This window comes from Cebus imitator, unplaced genomic scaffold (assembly GCF_001604975.1).
Source record: "Cebus imitator isolate Cc_AM_T3 unplaced genomic scaffold, Cebus_imitator-1.0 Scaffold604, whole genome shotgun sequence".
NCBI lineage: Eukaryota > Metazoa > Chordata > Mammalia > Primates > Cebidae > Cebus > Cebus imitator.
In genome coordinates, this window is record NW_016107919.1 from 725,661 (window position 1) to 735,750 (window position 10,090).

At 42.4% G+C, this 10,090-nt stretch overlaps 1 protein-coding gene across 3 annotated transcripts in view; it reads right to left on the bottom strand.

The window, feature by feature from the left end:
* Positions 1 to 8,435, bottom strand: part of EDA2R (ectodysplasin A2 receptor) — a 46,528-nt gene extending 38,093 nt beyond the window's left edge. For 2 of the 3 annotated variants that reach the window (XM_017516810.2, XM_017516807.2), the window contains exon 1: positions 8,331 to 8,435. The gene's annotated coding sequence lies outside the window, so the exon portion shown is untranslated. Of the gene's footprint in view, positions 1 to 8,178; positions 8,277 to 8,330 lie in introns of those variants that run through there. The other variant, XM_017516806.2, reaches the window with a different exon arrangement.
* Between the last annotated feature and the right edge of the window lie 1,655 nt (positions 8,436 to 10,090).

The window sequence follows — 10,090 nt, forward strand, 5'->3', positions numbered from 1 at the left end:
GCCTCCTGGGTTCAGGCAATTCTCCTGCCTCAGCCTCCTGAGGAGCTGGGATTACAGGCACACGCCACCATGCCCAGCTGAATTTTTGTATTTGTAGTAGAGACGGGGTTTCACCATGTTGACCAGGATGGTCTCGATCTCCTGACCTCGTGATCCACCCGCCTCGGCCTCCCAAAGTGCTGGGATTACAGGCTTGAGCCACCGCGCCCGGCCCGGTAGCTATTCTTATATCAGACGAAACAAACTTTAAAGCAACAGCAGTTAAAAGAGACAAAGAGGGACATTATATGATACAAGGCCTTGTCCAACAGGAAAATATCACAATCCTAAACATATATGCAAATAACACAGAAGCTCCCAAATTTAGAAAGCAATTACTAATACACCTAAGAAGTGAGACAGACAGCAATGCAGTAATAGTTGGGGACAGAACTCGAAGGTAATTTAGGACCTATGAGTCTGGCACATTTTTCAAGGCAGTATTGAGCTTTAGAGAATGGAGGTCCTCCCAGCCTTCACTGAAATTTTTTCTTCAGTGATATTTTAGGATGGGCAAAGATGCATTTTATGAACGTCAACCAAAGTGCACTTGAAATAATGGTTTGACAGAGTAACTGTCCAAGCCTGAGGAGATAAGCGTTAGGTCAAAGGTGGTTACAATAGGAACAGAGAGAAAGTGATAGTAGGAGACATAAACATTACAAAGTGAGGACCAACAGAACGACAAGAGTCAGAGAAGATTCTGAGAGCTCCTGCCTGGGAACCCACAAGAATCTAAGTGCCATAAGAAGCATGAAAGGAGTGCTGCTTGGTAGGAGAAAAGATAATGCACTGTTTTTCAATTATTTTTAGTATATGTGCTGCCGAAGCAAGCACTTCAATTATTTTAAATATAGAGAAGTTGAAGGGGAGAGAGAAACATTTCAATGGTCATGCCCAACAAGCATATAAAATATATAGAATATAGGTTGAAGTTGGAGATGTGTCAATGCATTAAAAGACCAGAATAACAGTTCTTGCTCATGGCTGCACATCAGAATCATCTGGAGCACTGAAAAAAAAAATCCTATGCTCTAGATTAATTAAATAAAAACCTCTGCGGGTTGATAACCTCTGGCCTAAGTAAATCATGGCAGAAGTTAAATCATGGTTAAAGAAGAATGGCTGGGTGCAGTGGCTCCTGCCTGTAATTCACTTGAGGTCAGAAGTTCAAGACCAAGCTGGCCAACATGGCAAAACATTGTCTCTACTAAAAATGCAAAAATTAGTCAGGTGTGGTGATGCACACCTGTAGTACCAGCTACTCGGGAGACTGAGGCAGGAGAATTGCTTGAACCCAGGTGGCAGAGGTTGCAGTGAGCCGAGATAGTGCCACTGCACTCCAGTCTGGGTGACAAAGCCATACTCTGTCTCAAAAAAATAAAAAATAAATAAAAGAATAATGCCAAAAACAAAACATTGAGGGTCACCCATACTTGAAGCTGGAAGAGCAGGAGTAGATGATAGCAACCAAGAAGGGGAAGCCAGAGAAGAAAAAATACAGAGAACCTTGATAGGGTAGTATAGCACAAAGCTTTAAGAAGTAAAGGATGGCCAATGTGTCAGCTTTTAATACTGGGAGGTGGAGGAGGACAGGACTGAAGATGTGTGTTATTTTGATTTTATTTCATGAGCAGGTGATGAAAGTAAATTGTCTTTTTGTTTTTAAGTACACTAAAATCTGCACCTAGAATAGGCATAATTCAGAGAACACACGTGGTTACTTCAGTTTTTAATGCGCTACTTTCAACATTTCCAAAGTGGCTGAAGAATTTTAACTGTTAGTGATAGTAACAACTGGCCCCATAATGTCAGGAATGGTATAGCAACAGAGGAGAATGAACATATACAAAATTAAAGAAGTCTCATCTATTCTCCTTTGTCTTTTATCCTAGCACACACAGCAAGAGGTCATGCTCCAGCTGGGGTAGAAAAAGAAAAAAAAAATCTTTACTAAAAGCCATTGTCATTGTAGAGACAGAATTAATGACCAATTGAACTGGGCTGCTTCCACTTGGCCAAAAGTAAATGCTAACCATATGCGTCAAATTGTTTTGCCTTCAAAACATGTGCATACATGCACACACACAACAAACAAAGCACAAACCTCAAAAGACAAATATAACTTAGAAGACTGTAAATTAAAAATATAAATATTTGGATAGTGTTTGGCAACTGCTGAAAATAATCGTTAAAGGAAAGGGGAAAAGGAACTGTGTAGCCAAGAATACAAAGACATTATTAAAGAAACAGGATGAAATTAAGGACACCAAATTCTGGGCTCATTTAGAGGGAAAATGTTCTACTGACTTCTGAAATACTCTTCCCAAGTGGGAGCAAAAGCACAGAAACTACCCTGGATTACGTTCAAGGGAAAAATGAGATAATGTATGTGAGAGTGCTCTGGAAACTCCAGATTGTGCTACACATGTGAGGAGTTGCTATGATTGTTGTCACTACCGCAACCAGAGCTGAGGAACAAAGGGCATGGGAGACAAGCCTCAAGCTAGACCAGCACTCAGCTAAACTCCGCTTTGCTTTGCTGTTACCCTAGCCAAAGTGAATCTCTGGTCATGTACCAATCACCACACGATGCCATAAAATTATGGTATCATAAAAAATTAGTTGCTTGACCAGCAGTACTGGAAGGGAAGATAAGTTGACTTTCCAAGAAAGCTTTTGGCTGAGTTGTCCCAGTTGGGAATTGAATTCATGGTATGATTTATTTGCAGGGCTGGGACTGGATAAAACTCAGTCAAGTACTCCAATTTCTGATTTCTATTAAGTTTGTTGGTCTTGCCCCACACTCCCTCCATCCTGTCCCATTTACCAAGCAATCTTGAATAGCTGTATCTGAAGATGTCAATAAGAATAGTTTATTTTTTTCCCATAGCAATCAAGTACTCCATCCTATCCTTACAGGCCAGGGAATAAAATATCCAGGATAAGAGATAAAAATCTGTGGGCATTTACAAACACAACCCAGGGCCACAACCTTACCAAAGGACCAACAGAATAGAACGAGACCCATAGAATGAGGCCTGTGTGTACAAAATAGAATACTGCCACCAAAATATTTCTTTATTTTTTCTTTAGATGCCCAAGAAAACAGAGAAAGGTATAGGATTTTGTGAGGTTGTAGAGGGAAGGTGAGATTGATACCAAGAAGCCTACAATCTCATATGTAAATGCACATCCTTTGAGACCTTTTTTAGACTCTGACAATCTTAGAGTCAAAGGGAGGTTTAAAATTAATCTTAGCCCCAGTGGCCTGTTGCCCAGTAAAGAAATATCATCCAGCTCTACTTGAAGTCCTTTAGTAATAGGCACCTCAGTACTCTTAAGACATCACATTCCATTGTGGGTTTTTTTTTTTTTCCTCCTCTTTGGCAACCAATTAAAACTTCAAACTGTCAGATAATTGAAAACATATAGTCATGGAATGCTGAAAGTATTCAAGACAACTTCACCCCATTTCCTGGTGAACCAAGATGAGGAAACTGATGCTCAGAAAAGGGATAGAATTTTCCCAAAGTTACACAGTTGGTTGGTGGTAGACCTAAAAGTAGAATTCAAGTCTGCATATTCAGGGCCCAGTGGCTTCTCTACTTCCCATATACAAAGAGAGGAGTTGGCCCAGCTTTAAGACCAATTACTCAGTGACTATACTACCAACGCTTCAGCTTCTTTTTCCTAACTCCCACAGCTCGATAATGGCTCATTTTACCCTCAACAGAAAAAATTCCAAAGGGTGGGCTGGTTCATGGAGAGATGGATTGTAGAAGGGAAGTATGCTGCCTACTCTCTTTGGCTTATCCACAATGGTGACTAACAACCTCCTGGAAGTAGGACATCTTACTGTTTGATTCCACCATATATTACATGGAAATTCCTTTATCCTTGAGAATAGAGTGATGTCTTTTGGTGATGTTTGGAGGGTATAATAACTGTTGTCACCCCAAGATAGGGAGAATTAATTTCTGATCACTCAGAAACCACTTGATGAGTACCTTCTATGCTAGGCATTCTGTTAGAACTTAGTGGCAAGAGAGAAAACCAGAGGTAAATAAAGCATATATTCTCCATATTTAGGAGATTGCAGTCTGGTGGGGAACATAAAAAATATATACCATTAACTCTGATCCAAGACAGACATAGCCATCCTCATGTCTATGTACACAAAATAATATTAATTGTATTTTACATACTGATGGTGAAACTGACCCATATCCTTCCTGTTAAGTTCCCATGAAGATAATACATGGGTGGACCTAGTTTCCAAAAAGAAAGCAGTGAAAAAGCAGCTTCTGCTTCAATATGAAGCTTCAGCACTGAGGAGTGGCTCCAAAAGATGATTCATTCTCTGCAGGAGGCATTCAAGTGGAGCAGGTCAAGAAGACATCTAAAGAAAGGAATTCAGCCAGGCGCGGTGGCTCAGCACTTTGGGAGGCCGAGGAGGGTGTATCACGAGATCAGGAGATCGAGGCCAACCTGGCCAACCTGGTGAAACCCTGTCTCTACTAAAATAGAAAAAATTAGCCAGGTGTGGTGGCACGCACCTACTCAGCTACTCGAGAGGCTGAGACACACTTGAACCTGGGAGACGGAGGTTGCACAGTGAGCCAAGATCGCACCACTGCACTCTAGCCTGGTGACAGAGCAAGGCTCCGTCTCAAAAGAAAAGAATTCTCTCAAAGAAGGAATAACTGCTTTAAGGTAATTGGAGAATCCATCTTTCTTTTGTCTCATTCTTTAGTGCCAGAGTTGGCCTAATTGCCCAGCTATCTATCACCTTAAACCCTAACAGCAGTGGAAATTGAAAAAACATACTGAACTTGGAGTAAGAAAAATGTGGCTTCCAGTTCTGGCACAGATACTTACTAACTAAATGATCTGTTTGGCCACCTGTATAATATATATAAGCAAATCTGCACTTCCCTCAGTTGAAGATAAAGAATCACTGGGATCATAGATTTGAAAGTATTTGGCACATAGTGGAAAAAACGATTTATATTCTTTAATTTTTCTTTTTGAGATAGGGTCTCACTTTTTTGCCCAGGTTGGGATATAGTGGCATGATCATAGTTCACTGCAACCTCAAACTCCTGGGCTCAGGAGATTCTAGTGCCTCAACCTCCCAAGTAGCTTGGACTATAAGTGCCCAGTATCCAGTGCCCTGCTAATCAAAAAAAAAAAAAAATTACATAGACAGGGTCTCGCTATGTTGCCCAGGCTGGTCTTGTACTCCTGGACTCAAGCCTTCCTCTAACCTCAGGCTCCTAAAGTGCTAGGATTACAGGAATGAGCCACTATGCCTGATCAGAAAAAATAGTTTAAAAGATAATAAATTACAAAGAAATTTGTCACATTTACCCATTCTGTTCCTTTTGCAGAAGTCCTCATTACTATGAAGACATACTCATACCCCAATTTATAGACTTCAAAACCAGAGCCATATTTGACTTGGCACCATGCCAGATAAGAAATGGTACAATTAGCTGAGCTGTTTGACCTGGGCACAGAAGATACAGGGGGATCTGATCTCTGATCTTCAGATCTCTGAAAAACTGTCATGGAAGAAAAAGAACAGACTGCTCTAGGTGGCCTCAAGGGGAATGACTAGGATATCCAGGTACAAGCTTTAGGAAAACAAAGTTAAGCTAAGAAAAGGAAGCACTTTGAGCAGTCCAAGGCTTTCCCTGAAGTGAATGGGCTTTCTCAGGAAGAAGTAAGGAACCCCCTCTAGAAGTGTTCAAGCAGAGATTGGCAGGGATGTTTTAATGTGGAGTCCATTAGGGTAAAAGAAAATTACAAATCATGAAATTCTATTTGTCAGGCACTGTGCGCTAAACCCTTGGCAGGAAATATCTGTTTTAATCCTCTCATAACACCATGCTGTGAGTACTATTAACCCTTTTTTTTAGGGTAGAAGGCTGAGGCTCAAAGAATTTCACTACTTCTAATTTGGCTTACTACTGGCATGGTGGGTGGTAGGAGCAATTATTTGTTGCACCTGTTTGGCATTCAATGCTGTAGTACCTTAGACTGTGTGTAAAACACACAAACACACCACACATACTTCTAAATGCTTTGTGGAAATACTGATCCTAGTTGGGAATGTCAGGTACATAATATGTTTAGCATCACAAACAGCAGACAAATAGCAGACCCAGGACTTGAATACAGCTGTGTCTAGCTCAGAAAGTGCATATCCTTTCTATTGCATTATCCACAGAAGTGAGATGGGAATGTACAACCTTTTACCCTCTAAGCCAACTCGAAAAGATTCTGATTGTCTCTTTCTTCCTTTTTCAATCCCATATAATTTATCAACTACAAAGTTCCATAGATTCAACTTTTGTGATGGCTTGTTAAATTCATTACCTCCTTTCTATTCCCATAGCCACCGCCTCAGTCCCAGGGCCTTGTTCCCTCACTGCCTCTAGTTTATCCACCTCTTGTGTTTTCCTATTCCATTCCAGCTGACTAACCTTTTTTTTTTTAAACCAGATTACTGTTCCTAAAGCAGAAGATCTTTTTTTTTTTTTTTTTTTTTTTTTTAAGCTCAGAAACTTTCAATGGCTTTCCATTGTCTGCCAAATCAAATCAAAACCCTAGCATCCCCTGTCTTTTGGAGTTTACCACCCATCTGCCTTGGCAACTTTAACTTACATTTTCCTGCTAATTCTAAAATCCAGGTCAGCTGGTGTTCTTTTCATATGCCCTGAGCTTCCCTGCCTTAAAGCAGTTGTTCCTGTTATTTTCTCTGCTTAAACTGTCTTCTCTATCTCCACCTGTTGAAATTTTATCTGTGTGCCACAGTCTATCTTAAATAATAATAGTTAATATTTATTGAGTGTTTATTTTGGGCCAGCCACCATGCTAAGTGTGTGAAAGTATTTTATATGGATTATATCATCTAATACTCACAACAACCCTATGAGGTAGATGCTATTATTATCCACTTTAGCCTGGAGTTAACAGAAACTCAGAAAGGAAGAAGTAATTTTATTTGTCCAAGGTCACACAACTTAATAAATGGTGAGTATGAGATGTGAACTCAAATAGTCTAACTCTGGAGCCCTGAAAGGCATTGCGATTTTTAAAAACAATCAAAAAATATTTTTCTGATTTCATATGGTTCAACTTGATATGATCTTTACTTGGCAGCCTCTGAGCATTTTGATTTAACTTTTAAAACCTCTCTCCTGTTATATTTATATTTATCTGTGTTTTTTATATCCATGATGACACTGTCAGGCCCCAGTGGGTACAGCCTAAGTCTCAGACAAACATCTCACTGTCTCACACATGGTGGCACAGACTAGGTGCTCAGTGAGTCTGCTGAGTTGAAGGTATGCTGTGGTGAAGGAAGGAACAGAGGAGTTATCTAGGGGAGATGGTGCAAACTTTCCTGCCCCAGCTACCCAGCATGACATTGGCGAACTCTGCCAACACCTGTCTAAGTCAGACCCTGAAGTCTCTGTTTTCCTAGTCTGATCTCTGGCGGGTCCCTTCTTGTCCCCCAGTTCTTGCAGCTTGCTGGGTCTTGGCCAGTGTTTGGGGTGAGGCAGGATCAAAATAACACTGCCCGGGACTCAGCTCCCAGGAATGAGAGATCAAGTAAACCAAGCTCGGCGGGTGAGGGGGTGGATTGAAAGCCCCCAAACAGAGCCAGCTTGCTCTTTACACAAGCCCTGACTTGCCCTCGAGCCACGTGGGCGGGCCAGCAGTTCTGCTTTCCTCAGGATGCTCCACAAGTCTGATCCACTGCCACCCCACCCCCCGCCTCCACTAACTCCCAGCCTCCTTCTCTTCTTTACGAACGCTAGATGCTCAAGGTTGCTGGACACGTCCAGGCATGTTCCCAATGCAGGTCCAATAAGAGCCTACAGGGCAATGCAGGTCCAGTAAGAGCCTACAGGAACTGGCTCGCCAAGACCCTAGGGATATCAGCCCAAATCCCTGGCACCTCAGAAAGCGCTCTCCGCATACAAATGGATGGACTGACAGCCAAGAGGCGCCCTCCCAATTGTTTTTGCGGCACCCTAGCAGGATCATCCTGACACGATTCTGTACTTCCGCACCTAGATGCCGCAGGTCCCAGCCGCCTTGCCACAACAGTGTTCCCACACTTACCCTGTAACGGACGAGTAGATGGCTCTTGCTTGCAAAATGGGATTCCGGGACAAACCCACCTCAGCGGAGAGCAAACAACCCACCCAGCTTCCGCCCCTCGGCCCCCGCCCCTCGGCCCCGCCCCTCGGCCCCCAGCCTGCCGAAACACTCACAGCGGAGGAAATTCCTTGTAATCAAAGTTCCGCTTGACTCATTTCGCATCCACGTGTAGCTTCAACAGCCCAAATCCTTCTTTCAGGGTAAGCTTATCTCTTCCTCCCCAGTGAAGTTCCTAGAGCAGCTATTGGACTACTTGAGTGTCTAGGCGTGGCTACGAAAAGAAACTCTGCCCTTCAGAGACACAATGTGAGGCTGAAGAACAGTGACCAAGCGACTGGTATGACAGGAGCTGCAAAGCTCTTGGGACTGAAGCGAGGCCAGAAAGTAAAGGGCCACGGAGTTGGGCCTAGAGAAAGCGTCAGGTTGTCTCTTTCACAGCTGAGTGCACCTCAGCTCATCCAAGTTTGTTCACGAGTTAGCAGGCTTGGAGCTTGACAGGGAAAATTATTGTTGGAAAAGCCAAGATTTTCAAACACATAGAGAAGCCACTTTCCAGCTCTGGCTCTGCCTCAAAAAAATACTCCTCCGTTCAGAAGCGTAGGTAGTATTGTGACAGGAGGAAGAGAGCAAAAATGAAGCAGGGAAAAGACTACTAAAAATAAAGGAAAACTGTTTTCGGCACTTAGCTCTGATCACCCACCTTCTCTGGGCCCTGATTGTCTGTACAAGGAGGGGGTTGAACTACATAGTCTCTAAGGGCACTTCAAGCAATGACACTTTGGGATTTTATTATCTATGATCTCAGAGGCAGCAGTGGATAAATCCTGAAACGTTACTGGTCCCTGACCTTGAAGAGCTTGCAGAAGAGTTGGGAAGATAAACTTGACTGGACGGAGTCAGAAGGACAAACTATGAGGTACAAGGGTTGGGGGGCGGGTAGAAAGAAGTAGTAAAAAAGAGTTTGCCAGGGAAAGCAAAGGCTTTTCAATCGATTTGGAGGTTTTAAAAGAGGTCAAAGAGGAAATAGCATTATGGGTAGAGGAAAAGAAAAGCTTGAGCCAAGGTATAGGGGAGACGACTGAGAAATGTGCCGTTATCAGCCTCTGAGGGGCTCCTCCTGTACTGCTCAGAGGCTATATGCCCGCTCAGGATAGGGTCTCAGCACAGCACCTGAAAAGCTTTTGGTGGGAAAGGGCTGAACAGGCCCTAAGCTGAAGTAGAAAAAGTCCTAAATGAACGTTGTATCTGTCCCCTTGCTAGAGTTGAGACCAGAATTAGCTACTGTGGGCTCAGGCCTAGGAGGAGGGAAAACTGCCAGAATTGGAATCCTAGGTCTGCCTCCTACTAGCTTTATGACCTAAGGCAAGTCACTTAACCACTCTGTGGCTCAGGATTCTCTTCTGTGAAATGGGGAAAATAACAATCCTTTACTCATAGGATTGTTTTGGGAATTATATGAGTTAATATACAAAATAGTGTTCGTATGCATAAAGAGCTTAGAATGATTTCTGGGACATAGTGGTATAGAAGTGTTTATTAAATATAAATAAATAAATACATGAATGCACTTTAGGGCCCTCTGAAATTATCTGTGAGATTAAAATGAAAATAGCTACCCTGGATACCTCTTAATTCTGTCCTGTACTTTCCTAGAAAACACGACCTCTGCTTTTTCTCCATCCTTTCCTACCCAGAAAGGCTGAGTTACAGTTTTGAAACTTTTATGTAGTAGAAAGAACCCTAGCTTGAATGTAGATGTCTTCACAAAACTAAATATAACGTCATGTAAATCTTTTCCTCTCTCTTAGCCTTTCTTTCTGCATCTGTACCCTGAAGAGACTGTTGCACTGCATGACCTTGAAACCCTAGATCA